Below are 10431 nucleotides of genomic sequence, written 5' to 3'. Positions count from 1 at the left end.
TAGATCTGATTTGTTTTGGCTACATATGTGAGATTTATCATTTTTCTTTCTTTCATACTCAACCTTTTTTTTTCCTTTAAGTATCTCTTTAAGCAGCATATATTTCTGGTTGAAAAATTTCAAATGGTCAATATTATACCACTCTGATCTGCAAAAATAGAAATTTCATTGTACTTGAGTTTTGCTTTTTGTTTGACACTGCCTTTTAATTGGGCAGTTTAGCTGTTTTCAGTTACTGAAATAAACTGATATACTTGGGCCTAAAGCTACCATCTTACTATTTGCTATTTGTACCAACTATTCTATTTTTTTCTTTCCTTTCCTAGATTAATAATTTTACTCCTCCTCCTTTATTAGCTTGTTATCTGATATCCTTAAATTACTCTTTTGGTGGTTACCTTAGAAGTCACATTTCTCTTTGATTTGTTAAAGTCTGATATACATTTGAACTTTTTACATGTCCTGGGACCATGCAAAGATATGAGAATATTTTAACTCTACTTACTTCCCTACTTTTGTGCTATTTTAATTCCACATAATTTAAAATCTGATAGACCTTATTATTATTGTTTTATAGTGTCACTTACCTACAGCCAGACATCCTGGAGTGTGAAGTTAAGTGGGCCTTAGGAAGCATTACTATGAACAAAACTAGTGGAGGTGATGGAATTCCAGCTGAGCTATTTCCAATCCTAAAAGATGATGCTGTTAAAGTGCTGCACTCATATGCCAGTAAATTTGGAAAACTCAGCAGTGGCCACAGGACTGGAAAAGGTCAGTTTTCATTCCAATCCCAAAGAAAGACAATGCCAAAGAATATTCAAATTACCATACAATTGCACTCATTTCACATGTTAACAAGATTACACTCAAAATCCTTCAAGCTAAGCTTCAGCAGTATGTGAACCGAGAACTTCCAGATGTTCAAGCTGGATTTAGAAAAGGCAGAGGAACCAGAGATCAAATTGCCAACATGCGCTGGATCACAGTAAAAGCAAGAAAATTCCAGAAAAACATCTGCTTCATTGACTACGCCAAAGCCTTTGACTGTGTGGATCACAACAAACTGTGGAAAATTCTTCAAGAGATGGGAATACCAGGCCACCTTGCCTACCTCCTGAGAAACCTGTATGCAGGGCAAGAAGCAACAGTTAGAACCAGACATGGAACAATGGACTGGTTCCAAATTGGGAAAGGAGTATGCCAAGGCTATATACTGTCACCCTGCTTGTTTAACTTATATGCAGAGTACATCATGTGGAATGCCAGGATGGAAGAATCACAAGCTGGAATCAAGATTTCTGGGAGAAATAATAACAACCTCAGATATGCAGATGATATCACTTTAATGGCAGAAAGTGAAGAGGAACTAAAGAGCCTCTTCAAGAAGGTGAAAGAGGAGAGGGAAAAAGCTGACTTAAAACTCAACATTCAAAAAATAAAGATCATGGCATCTGGTCCCATTACTTCTTGGCAAATAGATGGGGAAAAAGTGGAAACAGTGACAGATTTTATTTTCTTGGGCTCCAAATCACTGTGGACAGTGACTGCAGCCATGAAATTAAAAAACGCTTGCTCCTTGGAAGAAAAGCTATGACAAACCTAGACAGCATATTCAAAAGCAGATATCACTTTGCCGACAAAGGTCCATATAGTCAAAGCTACAGTTTTTCCAATAGTGATGTATGGATGTGAGCTGGAACGTAAAGAAGGCTGATGGCTGAAGAATTGATGTTTTCAACCTGTGGTGTTGGAGAAGGCTTGTGAGTCCCTTGGACAGCAAGGATATAAAACCAGTCAATTCTAAAGGATTGACTAATATTCACTGGAAAGACTGATGCTTTTGGCCACCAGATGTGAAGTGCTGACTCACTGGAAAAGACCCTGATGCTGGGAAATATAGAGGGCCAGAGGAGAAGGGCATGACAGAGGATGAGATGGATGGATGGCATTGCTGGACATGAGTTTGAGAAAACTCCATGAGATGGTTAAGGACAGGAAAGCTTGGCGTGCTGCAGTTTATTGCAAAGAGTCAGACACAACTGAGCAACTGAACAACAACAACAATATATGTGTGTGTGTGTGTGTATCTTGTCATTTAATTTCTTGATTATATTAATGATAGTTATTTTAAAGTGTCAAGGGAACTATGAACAAAATGAAAAGACAACCCACAGAATGGGAGAAAATATTTGCAACCAAAGTGACCAAAAAGGGATTAATCTCCAAAATCTACAAACAACTCATGCCGCTCTTTGTCAAAAAATAAAAATAAAAAATGAAGCCAGGACATGGAAGCAACCTAGATGTCCATCAGCAGATGAATGGAAAAGAAAGCTGTGGTACATATACACAATGGAATATTACTCAGCCATTAAAGAATACATTTGAATCAGTTCTAATGAGGTGGATGAAACTGGAGCCTATTATACAGAGTGAAGTAAGCAACCAATACAGTATACTAATGCATATATATGGAATTTAGAAAGATGGTAACGATAACCCTGTATGCGAGACAGCAAAAGAGACACAGATGTATTGAACAGTCTTTTGGACTCCGTGGGAGAGGGCGAGGGTGGGATGATTTGGGAAAATGGCATTGAAACATGTATATTATCATATGTGAAATGAATCGCCAGTCCAGGTTTGATGCATGATACAAGGTGCTTGGGACTGGTGCACTGGGATGACACAGAGGGATGGAATGGGGAAGGAGGTGGGAGGGGGGTTCAAGATGGGGAACACATGTACACCCATGGCAGATTCAAGTCAATGTATGGCAAAACCAATATAATATTGTAAAGTAAAATAAATAAATACATAAATTGAAAAAATAAAATAAAAAATGAGCAGAAGATCTAAACAGACATTTTCCCAAAGAAGACAGACAGATGGCTAAGAGGCACATGAAAAGATCCTCAGTATCACTAATTATCAAAGAAATGCAAATCAAAACTACAGTGAGGCATCGCCTCATATCAGTCACAATGCCCATCACCAAAAAGTCTACAAATAATAAATGCTGGAGAGGGTGTGCAGAAAAGGGAACTCTCTTACACTGTTCGTAAGAATGTAAATTGGTCAACCACTATGGATAATAGTGTGGAGTTTCCTTAAAAAACTTCAAATAGAACTACCATAGGATCCAGCAATCCCACTCCTGGGCATGTATCTGGACAAAACTGTAATTCAAAAAGATACATGCATCCCAATGTTCATTGCAGCACTATTTACAATAGCCAAGACATGAAAGAAACCTAAATGTCCATTGACAGAGGAATAGATAAAGATGATGTGGCACTATATATAATGGAATATTACTCAGCCATAAAAAGAAAGAAATAATGCCATTTGCAGCAATATGGATGGACTTGGAGATTATCATATTAAGTGAAACAAGTCAGACAGAGAAAGACAAATATATGATATCACTCATATGTGGGATCTAATGTTTAAAATGAGACAAATGAAGTTGTTTACAAAACAGAAACAGACTCATGGGTTTTGAAAATAAGCCTATGGGGAAGTATGGGGTGAAAGGAATAAATTAGGAGCTTTGAATTAACATATACACACTACTATATATAAAATAGACAATCAACTAGCACCTACTGTGTATAGCACAGGGAATGCTACTCAATATTCTGTAATAATCTATATGGGTAAAGAATCTGAAAAAGAAAGTGTATATGTATATTTATAGCTGAATCACTTTACTATACACCTGACACAATATTGTAACATAATATTGTAACTCAACTACACTCCAATAAAATAAAAAAAAATAAAGTGTATGTCTGAAAACGACAATGTCTGGATCTCTTATGGGTCTATTTCTACTATCCAATTTTTAAAATCCTGGCTTCAGGGAAATTTTACCTTTGTATAACTCTTTGTTTTTAAATGAGTGCATGTGTGCATTCTCAGTGGCTAAGTGGCTAAGTCATGTTCAACTCTTTTGTGACCCCATGTACTATGGCCTACCAGGCTCCTCTGTCTGGGATTCTCCAAGAAAGAATACTAGAGTGGATTGCCATTCCTCCTCCAGGGGATCTTCCCAACTCAGGGATGGAAACTGGATGTCCTGTATCTCCTACATTGGCAGGTGGATTCTTTACCACTGAACCACCTGGGAAGCTGGATATTAAAAAAATTTTTTTTAATGTAGGTTAGTTCAAGGTTTTGGATTATCTTTCTGGCAGAGAGGATTTCCTCTTTTCTTCTGAAGACAGCTTGACTAGGGGCAGACTACTTTACTCCAATCAAGTATTGTGATATATCAAAGCCAGACTTTAGCCCTGGTAAAGTATTGTCTTTTTCTGCCCTCTACACCTGCCCCCCCTTAACCTCCTAGTCACCTCTGAACTGTAATATTCATACTCCCAGCCTTTTGAATTTACTGAATCCTCTGTTCACCTTCCTTTTCAGTTGTGTTTTCTGCTCAGCTTCAGAGTCTCTCAGCTTTCTCTCTGGTAATTACTTCCACTGGGATAAAACCATACTGATTTTTTGGTCTATTGCTTTTTGTTTCCTTTCTCTCCAGGATCTAGGCATAGTGAGTTATTGCTGCATTGTTACTTCATCACGTAATTTTTATCTTTTGTCTAGATTTTCTAGTTGTTCTCGGGATAGAGAAGGGCAGGGTTTCTCCAATACCAGCTAGTTGACCTTTGCTGGAAGCACACGTGACAATTTTTAAGCTCTTGCTAATATACAGCCAGTGCTGAGACTATTGAGTTTAGAAGTGCTCACTGCCAGCAGCGATGTTGAATCCCACTTTTGGTTAGATTTTAGCTCAATAATTCCTTATTATCTTGTCAGCTCATCAAGACTTATATCCTAGTATTTTGGTTGTTTTTACGTAAAAGGAGTCTGGTCCAATAATCTAGTCTGCCATATCACTCATGTTACTTTTTATTTAAATCTCTTTTCACTTAACATCCTAGTTCCAGAAGGACAAGAATCATGTTTCTTTTAGTCCCTTTCCCCAGCCAGTGCTTGACAAAATAGGTGCTCAATAATTGTTGAGTAAATGAAATGATGAAGCTTTAAATGAGACCCTCTGGGCACATCTTAGTGGGTCCACCATAAGTGAAACATATGAAGTTCAGTTTTGCCAGCTTAAAAAGCAAATGACTATGTTCACAGAGACAAGATTCTGTGCATTAGTTCAGACTAGGCAAATTTACAAGGAACTAGTTTGTAAATAAATCTTGATCACCGCTTAATAGGAGCTACAGCTGGATTGATAATGAAGTGGAGTGAAGTGAATGTCACTCAGTTGTTTCTGACTCTTTTGCGACCCTCTAGACTATACAGTCCATGGAATTCTCCAGGCCAGAATATTGGAGTGGGTAGCCTTTCCCTTCTCCAGGGGATCCTCCCAACCCAGGGATTGAACCCAGGTCTCTCGCATTGCGGGCAGATTCTTTACCAGCTGAGCCACGAGGGAAGCCCAAGAATACTGGAGTGGATAGCCTATCCCTTCTCCAGGGGATCTTCCCAACCCAGGAATCGAAACAGGGTCTCCTACATTGCAGGTGGATTCTTTACCAACTGAGCTATCTCCTTCTTCCCTGATACTTTGGTACTTAACTTCTGTCTTTTCTTTAATGCTAATAGTTTTCTGTATTATATTTCCTGTGTTTTAATATCTTTATACATACTTCCCCTCTGGAAGTAGAAGAAATAATAAAAAGTAGGTAAATAAATACCATTGATACCATATGTTTACAAAGGGCAATCTTATATAAGTTAGTCCACTCAGAAGACCAAATTACAGATCACAAGGTTGCCATGGTAAAGACAAGTCAGAAAGGGGAAATTCAAGATTGACAAATCACTTACTTTCAAGCTGCTAAAGTAGATCTCTTTCTATTCTAAGTGATCTTTAAAGGTCATTTAGCATCAAGGCATCCTTTACCCCAGGTCAGTATACAAGAAACTCAAATTTAACAAATTCCTATTCTCCAGCTTTCTTTCTGCTAACGCTGTTACTAGTTCCCAGAAAAGTCTATTATTTCAGATATATTCCACTTTGTGAAATGTTACAATAGTCAAGATTACAGTCTCTCTTAAAATGTAACAAATGTAACTGGCTGTTTCCTGATAGACCAGGTAGAACCTTGTTTTAAAATATACTTTATCTCTGTATAACATATTTTTTTTGAGTTACTTCACTCTGTATATTAACGTGTATAAATGGAATCTAGAAAAATGGTATTGATGGACCTATTTGCAGAGAAATAATGGAGATGCAGAAGTAGAGAATGGACTTCTGGACACGACTGAGGAGGGAGAGAGTGGGACAAATGGAGAAGGTAGCATTAGCATATATATACTATCATGTGCAAAGTGGACAGCTAGTGAGAAGTTACTGTGTAACACAGGGAGCTCAGCCTGGTGCTCTGTGATGACCAAGAGGAGTGGGGTGGGGCGGAGGGGAGGGAGGCTCAAGAGGGAGAGGATATATGTATAATTACAGCTTATTGGAGTTGTTGTACAGTAGAAACCAACACAAACTGTAAAAATTAAAAAATTAAACTAGATGCCCCTCAAAAATATATTATCTCTGAATCACCCTGTAAAGTGGGTTCTTTGACAATATATCTCATATACTTTATGCAGATTTTGTTATTTTAATTACAGAGAATTTTGCCAGGAGCCTGAGATCTTCCTTTCTCTTTCAACTACATTTGACATCATTTGAGATAATGCCATTTTCTCCTGCTTGGGCCAACCTAACAGAAACCAGTGCAAACAATACAATGCCCTAACAATATTGGGGAAAGAGTAATATTGTTTTTAAATTTTACTAAAAATATTTTGCATGATCTTTTAAAAGTTAGCTTTTTTTTTTTTTAAGCTTGTGTTTATTGTAACAGATATTAGATTCTCTATAGGGAGATCAGACAAATGTTCCTTAGGAATTTATAATCTCAAAAGCACAATGATGCCCATGAACATGGGGAAAGGACAATAACCTTTGAGAGGGGTTTAACAGGGACCTCCATCAAAGATCAAGAATGGACGCTGCAGAAAAGCAAAGGACACATTAATGTATGGCACAAAGGAGCCAGGTTGAATCTCACATTTTAGATAAATTGGGTAAGTCTCTCTCAATTATACTGAATTTTGGTCTTCATCAAATGGGATTTCCCTAGCTTCCCAGCAAAAAGGAAGAGCATGTCGTATATGGGACCAGCTTGAGTGAAACCAAAATGTGGTGACCCTGATGACTGCTTAGAAAAATCTTTGAGCATTGCAAAGCAGCAGGGGGAGATGATGAGAGCTGGGAGAGGGTTTGTGAAGCATTCTGAAATGGACACTGAGGTGTTTCCTACACATACCTCCCCCCTTTCTGGGCTGCATAAATGGGAGGTTAGGGTATCTGCCTTGTTGTTGTTGTTGTTGTTGTTAAGTTGGGTCCGATTTTGCGACCCCATGAACTGCAGCATGCCAGGCTTCTCGGTCCATCACTATCTCTATGAGTTTGCTCAAACTCATGTCCATTGAGTCAGTGGACATGACTTGCTTACTCCTGAGAAAAGTGGTAACCAGTATTAAAAACTGTGACTCAGCTGGTTCTCCTAACCATTCAAATAAGCATCCTTCTGGTAAAGAAAATTCAGTGAAATTCAAATGAGCAACCAGTCAGCAAAAAACTGCTGCTGACATTATTAATCTTCCAAACTACTCAGATCTATCATCCACATAAAAACTCATCATTGGGCACTTGTGGAATACGTATCCCTCACTTAAAGGAATGGGCATTGTCAGCAAAGTTTGTGGTCCAGACTTTGTATCAAATCAATCTTATTCTCCCATTGATTTCCATTACTAAATCTGAGATGCATTCTGCTGTTAAATCCCATTAAGTGTATACCAAACCCTTTGGAAATGGCATGTTTAAAAGAAAAATGATAATATCCTGAAAAACATAGACAGTGATATTTATATATTAATAGTAATGTTGGGCTGTATTCACCATGTCACAATAGAAATTGTTCAGGATGAAACATGACACAATCCTATAAATTGCCTCACATACTGCAAAGGGCAATAATCCCTAAAACATGAGCAACTTAATTTTTCACTAGCTTCACAACTGCCCTGGCATTTCTATCATTACATAGCCAAAGAAATCCTTCTTTTCATTATTTAAAATCTTTTCTCATTTTCTACTGGCCTCTTTTCCAAAATCATTGTCCAGAAACCCCGAATAGCTTGTGACTCTATTCTCAGATGGGGAAAATTAGCCAGACTTGATCGTAGTGGTTTACTCCAGTGCCTGCTGGGATTTACCCATCATTGGAGCATCTCCTGGAAGGAATGTTGTTGAGGGAAGTGGTAGCTCTGTGAAAGTAGGACTAGAGACTTCAAATGCTTTTTTCTCACGTCTGAGATACAGTTCAACTATCTGACATTGGTAAAGTGTATGTGCTTACCATTCTATTTTCAACCTATGCACTTTGTATAATATGTTAAATGACTAAATGTTTTACATAAGATATGCTGAACGACTGAATGCTTTACATAATATATGTTGAATGACTGATTGAATTTAGATGATGATTTTGCTTTTCATTAGAAAATATTGACACTTCTAAGTGCTGGTAGCTCAGACTGGAAAAGTGGCTGTAGACATTAATCTTCACAGGCTTTATGTACCAAAGGTCATAATGGCATTACATGTCCAACAGTCTAAGGTCTGGACAGGACATTCCTGACAGTGATTTCTTGCTGAATTCTTGAATTCCCTACCTACATCATTACGGTAAGTCAATTTTTATTAAGCAATAAATTGACTACTTAAATCAGAGCAACATGCCCAACACTGGTGATGTACCTCAGGTGTCCCCTTTAATTCCTTTAGTATAATCCACTGCAGTGCAGACTCAACATTCAGGGCTGACTTTAACATCTGATTAAAAAAAGGAAATGTTTTTATTAAACTATGACATACCCACAGAATTCTGAAAAGTCAATGGCAAGAGGCTACATGTTAATTTACCAAGAATTTTTTTTTGTTTCTGTTGTTTGTTTTTTTACTCATCATATCCAGAAACCTCAACATGTTAAGAGTCTCAAAACTGGACACACCCAGGGAATCAGACCCATACTAACTAAACTCACAAGGAACACATGTACAACTAAAAGGACTGTGTGTGGACAAAACAACCAGAACCGTCACAATGACCACCAGACTCCTGTGGTTGTAACCAGCACATTCTTTCCCTGGAGGCAGAACAAGTAGGAAGCCAAATTATGAGCTGAGAGTAAGTAAAGAATGAAAATAAGAAGAGATGTGTATTCTCAAGGAATATTTTGTCCAGAACATGAGAGGCCTGATGAAGCTGCCATTTCTTTTTTCAATCATGAAATAACTCTCTGGTTGTATGAATGTATGTATGTCACTCTGTGTATGACCAGACATTTTCTTTCAGGTTCAAACTGCCTCTCACAAAGCCTCTTTGGCATCTCTATTTCCATCTCCTTGGCACTCTTGTTTTCTCTGATACAAGTAAAGCCTGCTTCCTAAGTTCACATTTTCTCCTGTTATAGTAAGACTGTAAAGAGAAGCAAAAGTCAATACTATATGAAAGTATTATTAATGATATGGCCACTTATAAATTAGTGCCCCCGTCAAACATCTCTTTTAAACACCACACTCCTCGCCCCTCCCCCATGATGGTAAACATTTATGTGTGTGTGTGTTAGTCATTCAGCCGTGTCCGACTCTTTGTGACCCCATGGACTATAGCCCACCAGGCTTCTTTGTCCGTGGGATTCTCCAGGCAAGAATACTGGAGTGGGTTGCCATTTCTAGTACAATGCAAATACACTCAATTCTATTACAAAGTGAAGGGGCAAATCTTGCAAAAGGTATAAGATCAATAAAAGTGAGATCGGTAAAGCTGGCACATGAGGATTTACAGTTAAACAAACAAATGAAGGTAAAATCAACTGGGATGACTACATGGGTGCTTCAGAAGAGAATAGTTTGAATATCAAAGGATTAACTGAGACCCTTGGGAAAACTGAAGAAGCGCTCACACATTTTTACAAATGTTTTTGATCCTATTTTTGATTATTCTCTAAAAGTCAAACATGAAATAAAGCATGTTGTTAGGTGCTTCATATTGTCCAGGAAAAATTAAGCCAACAATAATTATCTTGCTGCTGCTGCTGCTAAGTCACTTAAGTCGTGTCCAACTCTGTGTGACCTCATAGACGGCAGCCCACCAGGCTCCCCCATCCCTGGGATTCTCCAGGCAAGAACACTGGAGTGGGTTGCCATTTCCTTCTCCAATGCATCAAAGTGAAAAGTGAAAGTGAAGTTGCTCAGTCGTGTCTGACTCGTAGCAACCCCATGGACTGCAGCCTACCAGGCTCCTCCGTCCATGGGATTTTCCAGGCAAAAGTACTGGA

This window comes from Bubalus kerabau, chromosome 3, assembly GCF_029407905.1.
Source record: "Bubalus kerabau isolate K-KA32 ecotype Philippines breed swamp buffalo chromosome 3, PCC_UOA_SB_1v2, whole genome shotgun sequence".
Taxonomy (NCBI): domain Eukaryota; kingdom Metazoa; phylum Chordata; class Mammalia; order Artiodactyla; family Bovidae; genus Bubalus; species Bubalus kerabau.
The sequence above is the reverse complement of the archived record's forward strand: the minus strand, read 5'-3'. Positions refer to the sequence as shown.